Genomic DNA, 18,796 nt, shown 5'->3' on the forward strand with positions numbered 1-18,796 from the left:
TCTTTTGGTTTCCCTGTCCCATCCCATCGTCTGCGGACTTCCATGATGGCTGCCAAGCCGTCAGCTGGCCGCAGTACTGTTATTCTGTGAGTGCAATCTGTCCTTTACTCCCGGCTGGTTGAAAAATTTTGTAATGTTTGTTTATTTTTGAGGGAGAAACAGAGTGTGAGGGGGGAGGGGCAGAGAGAGAGGGAGACGCAGAATCTGAAGCAGGTCCCAGGCTCTGAGCTGTCAGCACAGAGCCCAATGCAGGGCTCGAACCCATGAACTCTGAGATCATGACCTGGGCTGAAGTTGGATACTGAACTGACTGAGCCATCCAGGTGTCCCTACTCCTGGCTGGGTTTATTTTATTTATTTATTTTAATGTCCATTTTATTTTCTGATTATTTGTAGTTTTAAAATTTTTTTAAAGCTTATTTATTTTTGAGAGAGAGAGACAGAGCACAAGCAGGGGAGGGGCAGAGAGAGAGGGAGACACAGAATCTGTAGCAGGCTCCAGGCTCTGAGCTGTCAGCGCAGAGACTAATGCGAGGCTTGAACTCACGAACTGCGAGATCATGACCTGAGCTGAAGTCAGATGCTTAACCGACTGAGCCCCCCAGGCGCCCCTGGCTGGTTTTAACAGTATTTTCTTGTCTTAGGTTCTCAGCATTTTTACAATGATGTGGCTTTCTGTGTCTGCCCTTGTGTTTGCCGGCTCATGATCCTGACCGCTTTTCACCCTGGGGTCTGCTGGGCCAGTTTGATAAGATTCTCAGACAACGTCTCTCCAACATGCTGCTTCTCATCCACCCTCTTTCCCTCCTCCTGAGACTGCTAATCACACGTGACTTTTACGTCTCTCCTGCCTCATGTCTGTTATGCCCCCCACTTTTGGGGACTTGTACTTATTAGCTATTGCTACATAACACATTTCCCTAAAACGTAGCAGCCCGAAGTAGCAAGTATGTATCACCTCACAGTGTCTGTGGTTCAGGAGTCCAGGAGCAGGTGGACGGTCGGTTCAGGCTCAGGGCCTCTTAGGTGGTCGTCAGGCTGTGTGTCCGGGGCTCAGCAGGCGAGGGGGTCCCTTCCAAGATCACTGCCATGGTTGCTGACCGGCCCAGTTCCCCCGCATCCATCTGCCTCAGCGCGTTGCCGTGTGGCCCTCTTCCCCAGTTGCTGCGTGACCTGGTGACATGGCCGCTGCACTCCCCCATGGCGAGTGATCGGAGCAGGAGACAGAGGGAAGTCATGACCAAGAAGGAAGCCTTAGTCCTTTTCTGTCCCCGTCTTGAAAGTGACGTTTTATCACAGTGCTGTACTCTACTCCTTAGAAGTGAGGCACTAAGTCCAGCTCAGAGTCAAGGGGACGCGATGAGCACAGGCAGCAAACGCAAAACTAAAGAAGCAGGACCGCATCGAACTAAGAAGTTTCTACACAGTGTACACACGCGCGGGTGCACGCACACACACCCCACGATAGAATGTTATTCGACCATTAAAGAGGGAAATCCTGCTGTCTCCAACAACATAGATGGGCCTTGAGGGCATGACGCTCAGAGAAGTCAGTCAGACAGAGAAAGACAAATCCCGCGTCATCTCACTGACGTGCAGAGCCCAGAGAGAAACCAGACTCACGGAGACCGAAGAGATCTGCGGTGCCCAAGGGCCAGGGGAGGGGAGGGGGAGGGGCTGGGCAAGCGGGGGCTAAAGGCACAAAGTTCCAGCTACAAGGTAAGTAGGCAGAGCCTGGTGACTGTAGTTAACACTGTATTTCTTGAAGGTGTGACCGTTAGTAAGAGAGTAAATCTTAAGAGTTCTCACCACAAGGAAAACTAGTGCACGTCTGCAAGGTCATGGCTTCACGGTACATACATATATTGGTCACTATGTTGTGCACCTCAAACTTACACGAGGTCATATGTCAATTATATCTCAATAAAACCGGGAGGAGAACAAAGGAGCTTACGAGAGAGCATGAACACCGCTGGGGGCGGGGGCCGGCTAGACACCAGCTACGGGGCGGGGGGCCCGGCTAGACACCAGCTACGGGGCGGCGGGGCGGGGGGGGGGGGCCTCTCGGAGCCGCTCCTCACCTGTGTGAGGACACCGCGGGGGGGGGGGGCGGCGCCAGCCTCCCGCAGCAGAAAGCTCCCCTCCCCTCCTTCCCAAAATTCAGTCTTAATACATGACAGTCTTACTTCCTAATAGCCCCCTCACCAAAAAATCCTCCCAGCAGAAACTGAATGAGGAAGAAAAATTCAAAACACAACTTTATACCACGACATTTCACGGGGCCGAAGAAACTATTGTGGTGAAATGCCGTGTGGCTCCTGTCTTTCCCCACACGCCCCCCCCCCATGGGGCACCAGCTGAAGCGGTGGGGACAGGCCACGCCAATCCTGACAACGCTCACCAATATCCCCTGATCTAGAGACAGGCTAAAGCAAAGTAGAAAGCCTAGAAAAGTCCAGGAGAAATGGTCTGGTCAAGAGCAGAAGCGGGGTCTCGGCACAGGGAGGTCCTGCCCAGCGCCCCAGATAGGGCCGGCCCTCCGACGCAGCAAGGTTGGGCTGCACTGACGGAGTGACCAATGAGCCTAGCTCACAGGACACGCTACGGCTCTGCTCTGGCTGTCACGGGAGCTGAGTGCGAGAAGCCAGCCGCCATCTGGGACGGGACGCGGCCTGGCACTGAGGACTTTGCCAACAGCCAACAGGGAAGTGAGGTCCCTGCCAGAGGTGAGCTGCAGCTGGCTCCTCTCGGCTCCCAAGGGCCAGTTACTAAATTATCAAGAATTCCGTGAGCCAGTTAAACACAGCTATTATTAAAAATTAAATTGCATAAGCTGATAAACCACAATAAAAACAGAAGTGCAATTCTGGTATCAATTCCAAAGTGTGTACTTTTAACATTTATTTATTTTTGAAAGAGAGAGAGCATGAGCAGGGGAGAGGCAGAGAGAGAGAGGGAGGGAGACACAGAATCTGAAACAGGCTCCAGGCTCTGAGCCGTCAGCACAGAGCCCGATGCGGGTCTCGAATCCACCAACCACGAGATCATGACCTGAGCTGAAGTCTGACGCTCAGCCAGCTGAGCCAGGCAGGTGCCACTGTTTTGTCTCGTTTTGCTTGTTTTCACACCACCAAGCAGTTAACTCCATCCTGACCCTCTCTCTGGAGAGCAGCATCAGAACCCACAGGTTAAGGGCTCAGTCCTGCGAGAATGCCCCCACTCCCCGATTCTATGCCCAAGTCACAACTTCACGTGGTCACCTGTGCTTCTGACCCGCCGGCCATAAAGTGGACATTCCCACAACGCCCTCTTCAATTAACTTGGTCGAATGGCTCACAGAGCTCAGAGGAACACTGACACCTACCAGTTCATCGTAAAGGACACGATCCATGGGCCAAATGAACACGCACGCCGGGCACGGGCGCCCCCACACACACTCACCCACCCGGAAACCCTCTTAGGCTCTCTGCCCATGTGGGTTTTTGTGGAGCTTCATGACATAGACACAATCGACTGATTGAAATCATTGTGCCCCAGCCCTTGAACTCAATCTCCAGCCCCTCCCCCTCCAGGAGGCTGGGAGGTGGGCCTGAGGGTTCCAGGGACCATGGTGACCAGCCCCCATCCTCAGCGCCTTTCCAAAAGCCGCCTCGCTCACACAACACACACCTTACCTGCTGTCACCACGTAGGAAGTTGTGTTTTGGAGCTCACTGCCAGTTATAAAACGATAAATTATAAATCAAAATATCATAAATAGTACTACACCAGATGTCATGATTTGGCTACATCCCACTATTACCAGTGCTCCTAAGGTTATTTATATCTACTTAAATCTGCATGATGGATGTGCTTTGAAATAATTTGAAATCTACCATACACTATACACCGGGGTTTAATTTATCATTCTGTTGACTGTCTAGATTAAGAAAGTGATGGGGAAAATGTTAATAATGCAAATTAAGTTGAAATGTGTCTCCTCTCCCAAGCCATTTAATTCAGAAGAGCACTAGAAGTTGAGGAAATATTCTTCCCGTACTAGAACAGCGGTATCCAAGTCAACAAGCGTGGCTCGGGGATGCAACGGTCAAGTTCTGACCCACGTCGTTGCGATCCACTTTTACACAAACGATTCATGTTCATGAAACCAACGCTCCTGTCAAAGCCCCGCTCGGAGCGCCAGCCCATAACCCGGCCACCTGTGTCACCATCTTGGGGGCGGGGCCTCCCGCCCCGTTCTGGCCTTCAGACCACGGCCGCCCGGGCCCAGAGCTCGGCCGCGGCCTCCTGAGAGCGCCCGAGACGCCACCGCCGGGCCGCGCCCCTTCCGAACGCCGGGCCCACAGGACCCGGTGAGACCGCAAGGGTTTTGCTGCTGAGCTGGGGAGAATCTGGGCCGCACCGCCTTCACGGAGCTGTGCTGCAGGGGACTGCGCCGCAGTCCGCTGCGCTGTTTCCTCGTGATGCATTCCCAGGGGAAGGACCAACCCCAAGACTATGAATAAAAATGTCTCTTGACTTCCTAACAATGTGCTGCCAGCAAGGAATACCTCTTTTTGCCGGAGGGGGTTCGGCAACCGTCTTCTTGAAAAGCCAGAGTACACGTGTCACGCTACCAGCTTTAGTGGCATAATGGAGGGTGTTATGTACGTAATTAGATAACCATCTAGCAGTAACGATTTAAAAATGTAAACTCCTTTCTCAGCTCGGAGCCAAACAAAACAAGACCTCGGGCTGTAGTAACGTTACACTTCAGTTTATGAGTCTTGCTCATAAAGTGGATATTAAGGGACATTTCATTTTTGTTTTAATTTGCATATGGCATCTTTAGAGAAAAATACTGAAATCTATTCATGCTAACATTGTCTCAGTTCTTTGGAAAATCCATTGGTCAGTTAATTCAATATTTACTCAGGGCCTATGTAAGAGCTTTCTCAAGGCGCCTGGGTGGCTCAGTCAGTTAAGCATCGGACTATGGCTCTGGTCATGATCTCACGGTCCATGAGTTCAAGCCCCACGTTGGGCTCTGTGCTGACAGCTTGGAGCCTGGAGCTGCTTCAGATTCTGTGTCTCCTCTCTCTCTGCCCCTCTCCTGCTTGAATGCTCTCTTTCTCTCAAAAATAAATAAACGTTTAAAAAAATTTTTTTTTTAACTTTCTAGCCAGAATATGCTTGCTAATGTTGTGCCCAAGTTTGTAATATCGCCCCCAAAAAAGACCAGAGACTACCAGGGAGACCCAGAACGCCTGTAAAAACAAAGGGCTTTATTAACGGCTTAAGCTCGGGCTCACAGACTCCACTGACCCCCTGGCCACGTGGAGAGAGCGCCCCGAACAAACGCAGGGCAGGGCTTTTATAAGTTTGGGAGGGGGCGTTACAGGAAATGATGACACATGTACAGTGATCCAATCCCTACCCCCCATCAATACTGGCAGTTATGGGAGCCAATCACAACATCCAGAGTATTGACCAATCAGAGTGGGCCCAGGACCCCCACGTAGGGCGTGACTAAGCCCACCTCTAGAAGGGTCAAAGGTATCTGGCCGGCCTCTCCCGATTGGGCGCCGCAGGAGTTGTCCCTCCTTAATGTGCGCCCTTTCATCCGGAGAAGCCGGCACCTTCCCCGTTAAGTACAGGGGAAGTCTGGGTGGGACCTGCGTCCTTACACTAACAGCGTATCATCTGAGGGCAGCTCCTTTTCCCTCGTTATTCTTTATTTAATTAATTAACTGATTAGTTAATTTTTTTAGAGAGAGAGCATGCACTAACGGAGGGACAGAGGAAAGGAGAGACAGAATCTTTTATTTTTTCAGTTATTTTTAAAAAGGAGAGACAGTGCGAGTTGGGGAGGGGCTGAGAGATAGGGAGAGAGCGAGAATCCCAAGCAGCCCCACACTGTCAGCTCAGAGTCTGATGTGGCGCTCGAACCCATAAAACCATGGATCATGACCGGAACCGAAATGAAGAATCAGACACTCAACCAACCGAGCCACCCAGGTGTCCACGCACACTCAGCATGGGGCCTGATGCAGGGCTTGATCCCACAACCCTGGGATCATGAGCTGAGCTGAACCAAGAGTTGGAGACTCAAGCGATTGAGCACCCAGGCACCCCACACCTGCCTTCATTATGCTTGTCCTAACTTCCTTTCTTTTCCTTTCAAGTTTTACGTGATGTTCTCTCTTTAAATCCACACCAAGTGAAGTGAGTTGCGATTCTGCAGATGTGCATCTCTCTCTGCTCCGGTGTGGTTTAGGGGGAACAAGGTGACAGATGCTGGCACAGAAACCCAACCCTCAGGATCCACTCCGGTCAGTCTCACCGCCTGAGCGGCAGGGGACCTGTCAACACATTCGGACATGTTCACTCAAGGACCTTCTCCACCTGGCCCGCCGGTCCTTCCCAACACCGGGGGGAGCAAATGCTTCAAATGCGTGCCAGGGTGGAGGTCTGGGGCTCATTCTTAGAATCCCTCTATTCTTCTGTCAAGAAGGGCAGGCCACCCCCCGCCTGCCAGGGGCTGGAGGACAAGCGTGCAGGGCCCAGGCACACAGGAGGCCCCGCCAGGTTCCGGCCGCGCTGTGTTCTCGCCACTAGTTCCGAGGCGGCTTGCTGCTGACTCCTGGCCACGATTAACCCTATGGAAGAAAGTATCAGAAAAGGTCACAGTAAAAAGTCTTGGCCCTTCTTACCGAGAAGAAAGAATAAAAGCACTGAATCTACTGGTCAAAAAAAGCACATTTAATCTTCCTGTTTTCATCTTTCACTGTGAAACCGATCACGTATCCTGTCACCTGGAGTTGAAGATTTGTTCATTTTAATGTTTTATAGTTTTTGAGAAGAGAGAGGGAGAAGTGGAGTGAAGGGTGGGGAAGGGGTGAGGACGGAGGATCCAAATAGCTCCATGTGGAGAGCAGAGAGCCGGATGAGGGGCTCACACTCACGAGCTGTGAGATCATGACCCGAGCTGAGGCTGGACACTTAGCCGACTGACCACCCAGGCGCCTCAAGGTTGTTTTTAAACATCCTTATGAAATATATGGATAACCTGTAATGTTCTTTTATTATTTAAAAAAAAGCTTATTGATGTGCATCTCACAAAATGGTCTCGCTTTGGCCACTACAAGGTATGACTGTAAAATAGACTAGTTTTCGTGGGCTGGGAAGAGACAGGCTCCACTGTTTCACAATCTTGAATCGTGTGTAGAAGGGGCCTCTGAGCTGGCAAGGGCTGGGGGCCGCCTGCCCCGCCAGAAGGCTCTTCTCCAACCCCGGGCAGGAGGTGAACTGGGCTGTGCTGGGCCAGGCTCTGCTTTGGAGACTTCGCAGGAGGTATGTCTCCGGGCACAGCCTCGGGCAACTTAAGAGCAGCCCCTTTTGACTAACGCTTTGGGTGGGCGTGGCCTTCATCATGTCCACTGCGGGGAAATTTCCAGGATGCTTGGCACACTCCCATTTTGGGCCAGGAACTTAGGAACCCCTGACTCAAACCTGAGCACAGAGCCTCTCCCCACAAAGGCTCTGGGTGGACAAGGCACACACAAGGAAATGGGCCCTGAGGCTTGAGGGCCCCTGCCTGCCCAGGGTTCCCGCGGTACCAGCCAGGAGCCGAGGGGGAGCCCCGGGCGCTGACCTCTGGGCTCTCCCACCCCAGGCCCAGCTGCAGGTCTCGGACCTCAGTGCACATGACGACACCCTTCCCATGACTGCCCGTGCCACGGGGGCTACGGGCCGCACGGCTCCTGTGTACTTAACCTCGGGATACGTATTAGAAGCGGAGTTTCTAGCTTAAAGACTAGATGCGTGTTAAATTAGATGGTATTCATCCAGCGAATCTGTTTTCTGAAAAAGTTGTGCCAAATTAAAACTCCAGTGCTGGCACTCTGCATCCTCACCAACTTAAAGTTTCTGATAATGTGGTGGGTTAAATAAAAAAAAAAAATTATATCATGCTTACAACTGCTATCTGTTTAGGCTACTCTTCCAGATCTTTCCAATCTGTGACTTCCTTTTTCTGCCATTAAATGTGAATCAAATCATTAGGTCAAAGCAAATTTTGAGCATCATCAAAACATTAGACCCAAGAGAGGGTGAGGCTGGGGCGGGCCACGCAGCCATCGGCCAGCTCCGCTGTGTGGCCGTGCTAATGGCGTGTCCTGTTTTTCTTGTATTGTAGTGCAGCCTTCTCTGCCAACAGTCCAGCGCCACGCTCCTGAAAAGGGTCCTGTACTCATGGCGCAGCTGGCTGTTGATGCCAACGATGCAGGTCCAGGCCCTCTGCTGACTGCCACCTTCAGCCTCACCTTCCCTGACTTGGAAAGAGCAGGGGCAACGTGCCGCTGGCACTGAGCCTGAAGGCGTACGGGAAACCTTCGGCCCGTGCCCAGCTGGGTCCTCGGCTTTCCCAGTATCCTACAGACATGCTTGTGGCTGAGGAACAGACACTTCGGGAGACCGTGAGTGCGTGTGAGCCCCGGAGGGCAGCGGCTGCTGTGGGAGGGGTGCACCCTGAAGTCAGGGAAGAGCCAGACGTCCCAAAAGAACATCCAACCTCGGGACGAAAGGAAAGGGAGAGGGTGCCTAGAGATGCAGCTGGGTGCGTCCTTTTGGGGAACAGCGGCACGGCCAAAGATGAAACTGGCCAATTGTCTGCTGTCTTTGACGTGTCCCAAGAGAGGATTTACACTTCTACGGAGGGAGTTCGGTGGCAGAGGAAGAGATCACTGAGCATGTGTGAAAAGGAAGGACATTAACTCAGGAGGGCAGGGGGAGACTGAACGAGAAAGGACAGCCACCATAACACAGCACTTGGTTCAGCTGGGGATTGCTTTAACCGACTTCCTGATGTGTTCCATGGGAGGGGAGAGGGGGCCGGTCCTTGGGGGGCGGGGGTAGGAACAGAGTCTCCGCTTCCAGAACAGGACGTCAGTAGGCACATGTGCCCGTTAGCCATCCTGGGAAGCGCCAGCTGAGCGGCTGGAGAGTGCGTGGCCTCCGGTGAGCAGGCCCCGGGGACCGCGAAGGGCAGGCCAGGGCACCGCCGTTTCCCATCCCGAGTCTTGTATGACCATCTGGTTTTAAACGTTAGATGCACGTGTTATTTTGACTAGAAATAAAATGTTAAGGCGTTTACATTTTTAGATGAAGAGATGAAATGTGGAACATGGTGGAGCCAAACGGCGCCCCAAATGGAGCTCAGCGCCCCATGTCTCCAGGCCTCGGTTTCGCAGAGGGGAAGATGGGGAGAAGGAAAAGTGCGCCTCCTCCTCCCGGGGTGTGCCCTCCGGGCCGCGGCGTGAGCCTCTGCGCCTGGCTGAGCGGCTGGTCGCTGCTCCTGCCGTGAAGGGGGGTGTCTTTACCACCGAGGACCCCAGAGGTCCGGGTGGGTCACGTCTTTCCGTGGTGCTGTGTGCTGAGCACGTCGGGAAGAACAGCATTACCCCCGGCCCGTAGTGACCCCTCGCCCAGAGGTCGTAGGAGAAGTGACCACAGCTGCAATGCATAGCGACTGTCCCGCTGTGGGGTCACAGGGACACAGCTCAGCCTGGGACTGGAGAAGAGAGGCTTCAGAGGAAGAGCCTGAGGTGTGAGCGGGGGCTGGCCCGCAGCAAGGGACGTACGCGGAGAACGTTCCGAACCTCAGGAGAGCACCTGCCAGCTTGGGGTGCGGCGGGTCCCCGGTGCGGCCAGACCTTGAAGGCGCCGGTGGAGTTCCGACAGAGACCGGGCGCTGCAGGCCACGTGGGCAGTGAGGGTCACTCTGTGATTTGGGCAGGTGCAGTGCCACCACGCATGTCCTTCTACGCAGACGGGAGTGACTGGGAAGAAGCCAGGGGCTTCTTGGGGCCACACCCTCCAGGCAAAAACTCAGCTGAAAAAAAATGACTCGCCTTTTTTCCTTACTCCCCCCCCCCAATGCTTCAGTCAATTAGAGGGAAGTTTTGCTGAGGCCAGGCGGTGGGCCTGGGCAGGTGCAGCCCTGCAGGCCGGGGCGAGGAGCAGAGGGGCCAGCTGCGTCCAGGGCAGCCGCGGTCAGGCGCTCAGGAGGCGCGGGGCTGGCGTCCAGGGCACGAGGCTCTGGGGTGCCCGGCTCTGCTGCAGACGGGGCGGAGCACCTCCACCTGGAAGAGGAGAGGGGGAGCCCGAGGGCTTTGATTTCAAGGACGGGTGCTGCTTGCTTCGAAGACAGGGGGATCCACACGGACGGTGATGACAGGGACAACAGGGATGGTGACAACGGACGGTACCGGCGCTGTCCCACAACCAGGCGCACCACCGGGCCGTGGGGCTGGCGGACAACCTCCTCTCTCTCCGAGCTGCTCTTGGGCCGCGGATTCCCACCACCCCACCTCGGCCGGCCCTGAGGCCTCAGAGGATAGCTTGGCCCAGTAAGTGTCACGGGCCGCCCACGCGGGACTCGCGTGACTACAGACCGCTACTGGGCGCGACGGCTGGTGTGAGCAGCTGTGCTCACGCCGCTTCCTCTCCCCTCGTGTCCTTTCGCAGCAGCCCTGAAGGGCACGACCTTGTTACCAACCCGCCTTTCAGAATAGCTTTCCGGTTCAGCTCCTTCTCCATCTTGACAGTCAGGGAGAGAGCCACGAAGGCCAAGGGCACCCAGTTGGTCGGCGCCGTGTTGATGTGCCTCCTTTCTGGCTCTCCGCGCTGCTGTGGGACCTTGTCGTGTCCTTGGTTCCCAGTCTGCTGCTGGTGAGGGCGCGCAGTGCAGGGACCCCCCTGCACGTCCCGGGGCAGGGGCGGTGGGCACGGGCGGTGGGCACTTGCCTTAAGGAGGCTGAAAGGACCAGAAGTGTAGTCTGGCAGCTCACCCAGGGTGTGGCTCGTGGCTGACTCTCCACAGAGGGGCCTGGTCTGGGGTCTCCAGTCTGCGGCGTCCCCATAACTGCTGTCACGAGCTGCCAAACTCTCCCCCCTTCCCCAAGGCGGAGCTTCTGCACCCCAAGGAAGACGCCTTCACCCACGGCGAGAACGGCCCGGGCCTCCCCCTGGCGCTGGTGCGCCTCGGCTGGGCGAGTGCCCCCTCCGTCCGCCTGACCAGCACCGCGTGCACAGCGAAGGGCGTGCTTTCGTCAAGCCCCTCGTCCTGCTCACCTTCCTGAGCATCGGCCCCTGGCGCTCACCTGAGCCACAAAGGAGAAAGAAGCGGGCTGTCCTCCCTCCGCATCTCACAGGGTCCACCTCTTCGGGTCACAGCCACACAAGCTGTGTCCCCGGACGTGCGGCTGCTCTCAGCAACGGTCTTGTGAAGGGCCCCAAACCGTGTCCCAGCGTCCCCAGCACGCATCTCCGGGAGCACACAAACACGGCGGCTATGTCCACCCAGGGGGCTGTGCTCACAGCAGAAGGGAGCCCCGCCCCCACCTGCAGCAGTGCGGACGGATGGGCCTCGGACCCCACTGACGGGACAAATCCCGGGGACGGTCAGGAGAGCGGTGGCCTCTGAGTCCGGGGAAGGGGGATTGACTAAACGGAGACTGCAGGGAACCTTCTGGAAATGCTCTGCATCTTGAGGTGTTGGTTGCATGGGCATACATATTTGTTAAGATTCATCAAACTGTCCAATTAGGATCATGTATCTCATTGAAACATTATTCCTCAGGTGTTGTTTTTTTTTTTTTTTAACGCTTATTTATTTTTGAGAGGCAGACACAGAGCGTGAGCAGGGGAGGGGCAGAGAGAGAAGGAGGCACAGAACCGGAAGCAGGCTGCAGGCTCTGAGCCGGCAGCACAGAGCCTGATGCGGGGCTCGAACCCATGAACCGCGAGATCAGGACCGGAGCCGAAGCCGGAGGCTTACCCGACTGAGCCCCCGGGCGCCCCTATTAGTCCTGTTTCATAACAGGTGGGAAGTCAGTCAAGAAGCCGAGGCTGGGAGATGCCTGCGCGGTGAGCGTGGAGTTAGGGTGCCGGCGGCTGGGAATGGGCCGCCCTCGCGGCGCACACAACACTGACACCTTCGCGTTTGGCCTGAGTCTCTCTCTCCGTCGGGGTTTCTACCCTGATTCTCCGCCATTTACTTTGACGGCAGCCACCTCCTTTACGGTGACTTTCTGACCGACCTGCGAAGAGCTCCCTCTGCCTCTGTCCCGGGGCCACCCTGTCTCTTAGAGGACGGCCCCTGCGTGGTCCCGTCGCCCTGAGCTCGGTTACTGGTCTATCTGGCACCCTCTCCAGTTCTCATGCAAACCGCCTGTGGAGTTATTTTCATCCGAGCAGCCCAGAAAACCAACAGCATTTTGACCTGGTGATTGAAACGGAACAAAAGCACGCTGCAGAGAGAGGAAAGGGGTTAGCAAAGGCACGTCCCGAGGGAACCCTCAGCTCGCCGTTCTCAACGGTATTGTGGCCGAGGTTGTGGGCTCAGTCCAGGGAGTCACTCCAAACAACGCTGCCCTGAGTCTCCAGAAAGAACCTAAGGATTCCTCCCTTTCTTCTCTCCTGGGCCACCCAGCCCCACCCCAGAAGGACAAGCACCTTCAAGACCAAGGACACTGAGGGGCCCTGATGGGGACAGGGCTTCCAAAGAGAATGACTGGGGGGGGGGGGGTCTCTGGACATTCTCTCCGGGTCCTTCAACCTCTCTGGGATCCATTTCTTGTCGGATTGCTTCCTGCTATTTCTCCTCCTCGCTCCCGCACAGCCACCACAGGACGGAGACCTCCACTCAGCAGGAGGCGCCCTCCACCTTAAAAGTCCCCGGGAAGGAGGCTGGGACAGCTCTACTGCTAGCCTGGGGGAAGGAACGCCCATCCCTACCCGCTGAGAAAGGACACGTCAGAGGCTGACCACTAGACACTGGCCCTGGGGGCCTCAGCAGGACGCTGTCACCAAGGGAGCACACGGGCACAAGAGTAGAAAGCTAAATGCGAGCGCTCTCTGTCCTAGACTGCTAACCGACAGCAGAGGAAATAAGAGTGTTCGAACTCTGCTGAAGGAGCCTGTGACGTGCGTTTGGAGGCAGATGGCTGAGCAGGGACCTAACTGAGCGCCACAGGGTCCTGGACAGGCCTGGGGGTGAAGGTGGGCCGACAATGGCTCGTGGCGCCTCCGCTGTCCCCGCTCCAGGGTCCCCCGGGGAAGCGCAGGACACGCAGGCAGTCACACAGCAAGGCGGAGACCCCTCGTCTCGACGAACCGAAGCTGCCCGCATTCGGACTGGTCCCCTGCCTGGGAGCCCAGAATGGCGCCGGGCCCCACGCACAAAGCTAGCAGTTCCCCTCCCCGCTCCTGTTTTGTTTCCGAGGATAGACGGGGAGGGGTCACCGAACACACGAGGACGGCCGCCGCAGAAAAGACGGGGACCAAACCAGACGACCAAAAATGAAACACAGGGGTAGAGAAACGCAGGAAACAAATCAACCATTTCGGAAAAGACTGCATCTATTACACAGCAGACTTCCGGGGCAGCTGGGCGGCTCAGCCAGTTACGCATCTGACCTCGGCTCAGGTCATGATCTCGCAGTTCAAGAGTTCGAGCCCCGCTTTGGGCGTGGTGCTGACACCCTGGATGGGACCAGGACCCGAGCTGAAATCGAGTCAGACGCTCAGCCGACTGAGCGGCCCAGGTGTCCTTCTCTTCTTTCACCTTGCACAACCGAAATTCTGTCCCCATGAAACACTGCTGCCCCCCCCTTCCCCCAGCCTCTGGTGGCCACCATTCACTTTGAGACTCTGTGAATTAAACCGCTCTGGGCACTTCCTACTAAACGTCCTAACTCCTATTTCCTTTCGCGCATGTTCCACAGCCGTCTTCTTTGTGCTCCCCACACCCCCTGCAGTTCTAACACCCCGTTTCCAGTGTGCACCAGCCTAACTTCAGTAACAAAAACTGCTCCTACACCGTCCATACACACGCGCTGTCAGTGACTGTGCTGTGGATCCAGAATCATGGACTGGATTGTTTTTATGCATAGTTTTGTCAGTGAGGCAGAAACCCACGAGCAGAGTTACACACCCAACTCACAACTACACTAGCTCTCATCTTTGTCCTGTGTCTACCACTGCCAGCGGTCTTTACGCTTTTGGTCTCTGCGTCCTGCTACGGTCCCCGTCCACTGCGCATTATTACGGACGCTCCTGAGGCGTCTCGCTGGTACTCGCCAGGGTAGGAACCCGCGCACTCTGCGTAGAAGGTGAGGAAAGCTGGGAACCAGCCGCAGAGTGGAACACCTGCTTATTCCCCGTTAGCAGCGGAACACACGGTCCAGGAGAGCGTCTACGCCTGGGAGTTCGCGGGGTAGGGAGGTTCCCAGCGGCCCTCGCCATCTCGGGTCCCTATACCCCATCCGCTTCTCCTCACTGAAACCCATGCCTTGTGGAAAGGGAAAGCCAGCTTTTCTGACCTCAACGGGAAGCAAGAATTGATGAGCGGGTCAGAGTGTGACTCTTGAAGCGCGGGTGAACGGGCTGGCTCCACAGCGTCCTGTCTGTGGGCGGGAGTAGCCTTGCTCCCAGCATCTGAGTCTGGAGACCGTCTAATCCGCCCCCAGTGCAGAGCGGGTGACGGCCAGTGCCAGGGACCCCCATGGGTCTGAAGGGACAGGGAGGGGAAGGGGACGGGCTTGGCCCCTGTGACCCTGGTCAGCCGAGCAGAAGCAAGACCCTGGGTCTCCTAGAACCAGTCCCCTTTCCGGAATGCCTCTTCCCGTGTTCATCCAGGAGCCCGAGAGGGGGGAGGTCTGCTCTGTCAGCTCTTGGTCTGAATATCCTCCAGAGGTGAAAGCGCCGCAGGAAAACTCTGTAGACTTGTGCCTTCACATCCCCAGCCTTCAAGTCTTAATTTTCCTCAAAAAGGAAAACCACGTGACGTTTCCACGTCTGCCATACCCTGGTCCCAGGGCTGTGCTGTGCGCTCGTCCGGCATACCCACCGTGGGCCCCGGGTGGGGGGGGGTGCACGAGGCCCCCACCTCCCGCCCTCGCAGGAGCACTCACCCCTCCCACCCTTGGCTAGGGACACCAGGTAACATCACACGACGTAATGTCCGGCCTGGAGACCTAGATGTGGAAGAAGAGGCAAAACGGGTCCAGGCTTCTTTGGAAAAGCTGCGTGAGGAAAACCCACTGGCTCTTAAAGGCGTGTCAAAGGTAACTGCAGACGCGCCCCAAAGGCGCAGCCACGCCTCCGGGGGCCCTCCGATAAGGAAGCGCTGCCAGGCGCTCCAGGCCCCGCCTGCCAGCTCCAGCTGCGAAGGGCACCCGCCTATGAACGAGTCACATTCCAGTTTATTTGCGCCCAGAGTCCCCAAAGACAGGCTTAGCACCCCAGCCCTCCGTCACCTCCCCAGGGGTCCCCTGCAGGCCAGGAGGGCCTGGCGTGGGAGGGCACCAGACCCCAAACCCCGGGAAGCCAGGAAGCCTCAAGGTTGGATGCGCCTGGCTGACCCTCTCCGGGATCTAGAAGGCACTTTGCAGGGGAGCCCGTGCTGGGGGGAGTCTCGGCCGCTCAGAGCCAACCCGGTTACTCTGCCCCAAAGCTCCAGCCAGAATTTACGGGGGCCCTGCACTCATAGCTTTGTAGTCACTGGCAGCAACATCAAAGGGGCTTCGTTTGCTTTAAGGACAGAAGGGAAGAGGCTTAAGAACTGGGCCCTCCGGGTTTGCAGGGGCAGCAGGAGGAGAGCAGACCTCCCCCACCCTGCTGGGAGGGAAGGAGAAACCAATCCCAGCACCCGCCAGCCCCTGGGGCCCAAGGGCAGCCAGGGCCTGTCCTGGGACGGGAGTGACAAGCACAGGGGGGCTCCGACTGCTGGCCTCCAGGCCTCCTCACCAGGCGCCTTCTGTCTTGGGCGCATCAGGTCTATGCCAGGAAGGCGCCCGTGCCAGGCGTGAACAAGGTGTCCTTCGTCGTCCGAGCAGAGGAGCTCTTTGGCCTTCCTGGTGTCAGCGGAGCCCGGAAACGCCCATCTCCAACATGCGGACTGGGGAGGAGCCCGCCGCCTCTGGGGACGCCTTTATCAGGGGCTCAACATCAGCTCTCACCTCAGCAAGGTAGGCTGTGACCCGGACGGGGTAGATGTGTGGGAGGAAGGGGCCCGGAAGCGCACCTGGGTGTGACACAGGGGTGCGCCCGGTCTCTGCGGACCCCGTGCATGGGGTGTAAAGGTGCCTCCCACCCACACGGCCCTACGTTAGACCCCTCTCTGAGCTCCCCACCTCTGGTATGCACTGCTCACAGCCCTCCGTGTCCCTCCCAAACGACCCCGTGACCACCCAGCCTCCTGGCCTCTCCGCTGAGCGCACGCAGAGGCCACTCCAGCCACCCACTGGCCTTCCCTGCCTTCCGCAGGCATCTCATAATACGGACCTTCCCTGCAGCGAGCTGTAGCCTCCCCTCTCCTCTGGCTCCTCCCACCCCGACCCTTCTCTCCCAGACTCCACGGGGCTGCAACACCAGCCCTATTTCTTGCTCCGCACTCGCAGCCCCTGCCTGACCTGGTTGTTATCCCCCCACCCCACCCCTGCTGTCTCCGGTCTCCCCTGTAGCCACGGCCGCAGGCCTGCACATCAGGCCTGCACACGCATGCCGCCTGGACGGCCTTGCTCAGACGCCTCCCAGTTTAAACCCAAACTTCGGATGAGCCGTTGGAACCTGATCCTCCCCTTGGAGTCCCCACCTCAACTACCAGCACCAGTTCACCCATGGCCCCGGGTAAGGGTGCGCCAGTGGCTGTGCTCCACGGGGCGCCCTCGGTGGCAAGGAGCTCTGGTCCTGAGAGCGAGCCCCCGCCGCGCAGGGGGCGGAGAGGGACACGGTGGGGGCGGTCAGCATCTGGGGGAGCCCGCGGAAGGCGGGGGAAGAGACCGACCCTCGGCAGCCCAGTCGAACTTGCACTCCACAGCGCCAGCCACCGTGTCGCCGGGAAGTTCATCCAACCCGCTGCAGTGGCCGCGGCCGCAATCACGTTCAGAGAGAGCACAGCCGCCCACGCAGGCCCCTCCGCTTCCCCACGGGGCCCGCCGGACAGCCGCCGCCGGTGTAAGCCTCCCACGGCCGTGAAACAGTCACCACTCGTTTCATCTTTTTTTTTTTTTTTTTTTTTTTTACCATTTAAAAAATTACGAGTAAGGCATCCGGCAACGGCAAATTACATAATTCTGACCCCCTTCCCGCAGTAATAGCTAGAAAAACAGGACAAAATTCTGAGAACATCTCCAGGGGGCTGAAAAGATGAGCCAGGACAGAAGAGGGGAGAGGCCCAGGGAGGGGACCAGGTCTGGCCCGGGAGCTGGGAGTGAGTGTCACTACTGACACCAAAGTGACAAGCCCCGAGTTCCAGCGAGCGCGTCCCCTCAGAGTGGGGACCCCAAGGCCGCACCCCGCTGCAGAGATGAGCTACACATTGATACGCTCATCCAAGGATTACAAAACGGCCTGGCCTGGTCTCAGTCTCCAAAATGGGGCTGGCGGAGCCCTGAGCGCCGAGCTCCCAGGTGCCTGCTGGGGGCAAATGTCCATCTTCGCTGGGGGAAAATGCCATCGCCCTTGGCTTCAAGGATTTCTAAAACTTGTGCAAACACAAGCTTGGTGCGCAATAAAAAATCACCAGGTACAGATACAAGACAAACTCCCGCCTCAAAAGGATCCTGCAGAACAAAGCCTGGAGAGTGAAAGGGCGACACCCGCCCAGGAGCAGTAAGGAAGTGGCCAGGAGACAGCCTGAGGGCTCTGCGTCCTGGGAGTCATACCCTTGAGCTGTGAGCACCTCCTGGGCTGGACCACGGTGGGCCCCTGGGACCAGCGAAACAGTGTAGAAAAGATGGGCGTCACAACCGAGGCCAGCAGATCGGAGAGCCCAACCCTTCTGGGGTACCCAGCTCCCTCACAGCCCTCAGGGTGGGGGACGCTAACTGCCACATCCGGAGGGCGCTCAGACAGTCCTGTGGCCCGAGCCCGGAGGCCTGCCGGCAGCCACCAGAGTGGGCTCAGAGGCAGACCCCACAGCCCTCAGGCGACGCAGGCCCGGGTCGTGAGAGATCCTGCCCAGAACCACCCCGCCGCGCTGCCCCCAGATTCACAATCTGACCCGCAGAAACCGCCGAATAACGAAAAACTACAGCTACATTTTGGAGTCCTGTGTTTTACAGCACATGTAAGAATCTAATACAGAGGATCGGGGGAGAAGGTTTGATAGACGCATCACGGAAGTCTCAGATTTCGGAAAAGACACAAATAAGAGGCAAAGTGGGACTTGAAAAATTAATGTCCATAATGCTCCAAAGTTTATAGAAGACACCAAGTTACAAATACGTCAATCCTAAGTAGTCGTCAGCAGGAGAAATTAAAAGAAATAAATCCCTAGGAACATGATCGTAAACCTGCCGAACAACAAACACAGAAGGAAAATCCTGCAAGGACCGCTTTCGAAGGAGGAACAACAGAGCGGACAGAGGCCCAAAGACAACAGAATGACACCCTCCAAACGCCACAGGTGCTAACAACGAACCAGAATGATACGTGCGGTCAAGCCGTGCTGCAAGAAGGTGTCCCCTCCAACCCAGGCTGGCGGGGCGGTAAATCAGGTCCGTTCCTGAGGGAGGGAGGGAGAGTAGGGCAGGAAGGGGCGCCCAGAGACTGAGGCAAGACAAGTGTTTCTGATCAAGCCCCCTTTATTAAGAAAATAATCCACACCTGTATAGGATTTGGGGCGGGAAACTGACCCAGGTTGGTTGCCAGGTAACAGAGTCAAATGATTATTAGAGAAAGGGGAAACCGAAACTGAAACTCCGAACACAGCATCAAAAGGAGCGCCCAGACTTGCGTCTGCAACACTGGGC

General features: G+C 56.6%; 1 long non-coding RNA gene across 1 annotated transcript in view; it reads right to left on the reverse strand.

The window, feature by feature from the left end:
- Positions 1–6,059: 6,059 nt before the first annotated feature.
- LOC115299153 overlaps positions 6,060–18,796 on the reverse strand; it is a 19,758-nt gene continuing 7,021 nt past the window's right edge. The window contains exon 4 of the long non-coding RNA XR_003912012.1: positions 6,060–6,637. This is a non-coding gene — a long non-coding RNA (uncharacterized LOC115299153). The remainder of the gene's footprint in view (positions 6,638–18,796) is intronic.

Source organism: Suricata suricatta, chromosome 8, assembly GCF_006229205.1.
Source record: "Suricata suricatta isolate VVHF042 chromosome 8, meerkat_22Aug2017_6uvM2_HiC, whole genome shotgun sequence".
In the NCBI taxonomy this organism is placed as follows: domain Eukaryota; kingdom Metazoa; phylum Chordata; class Mammalia; order Carnivora; family Herpestidae; genus Suricata; species Suricata suricatta.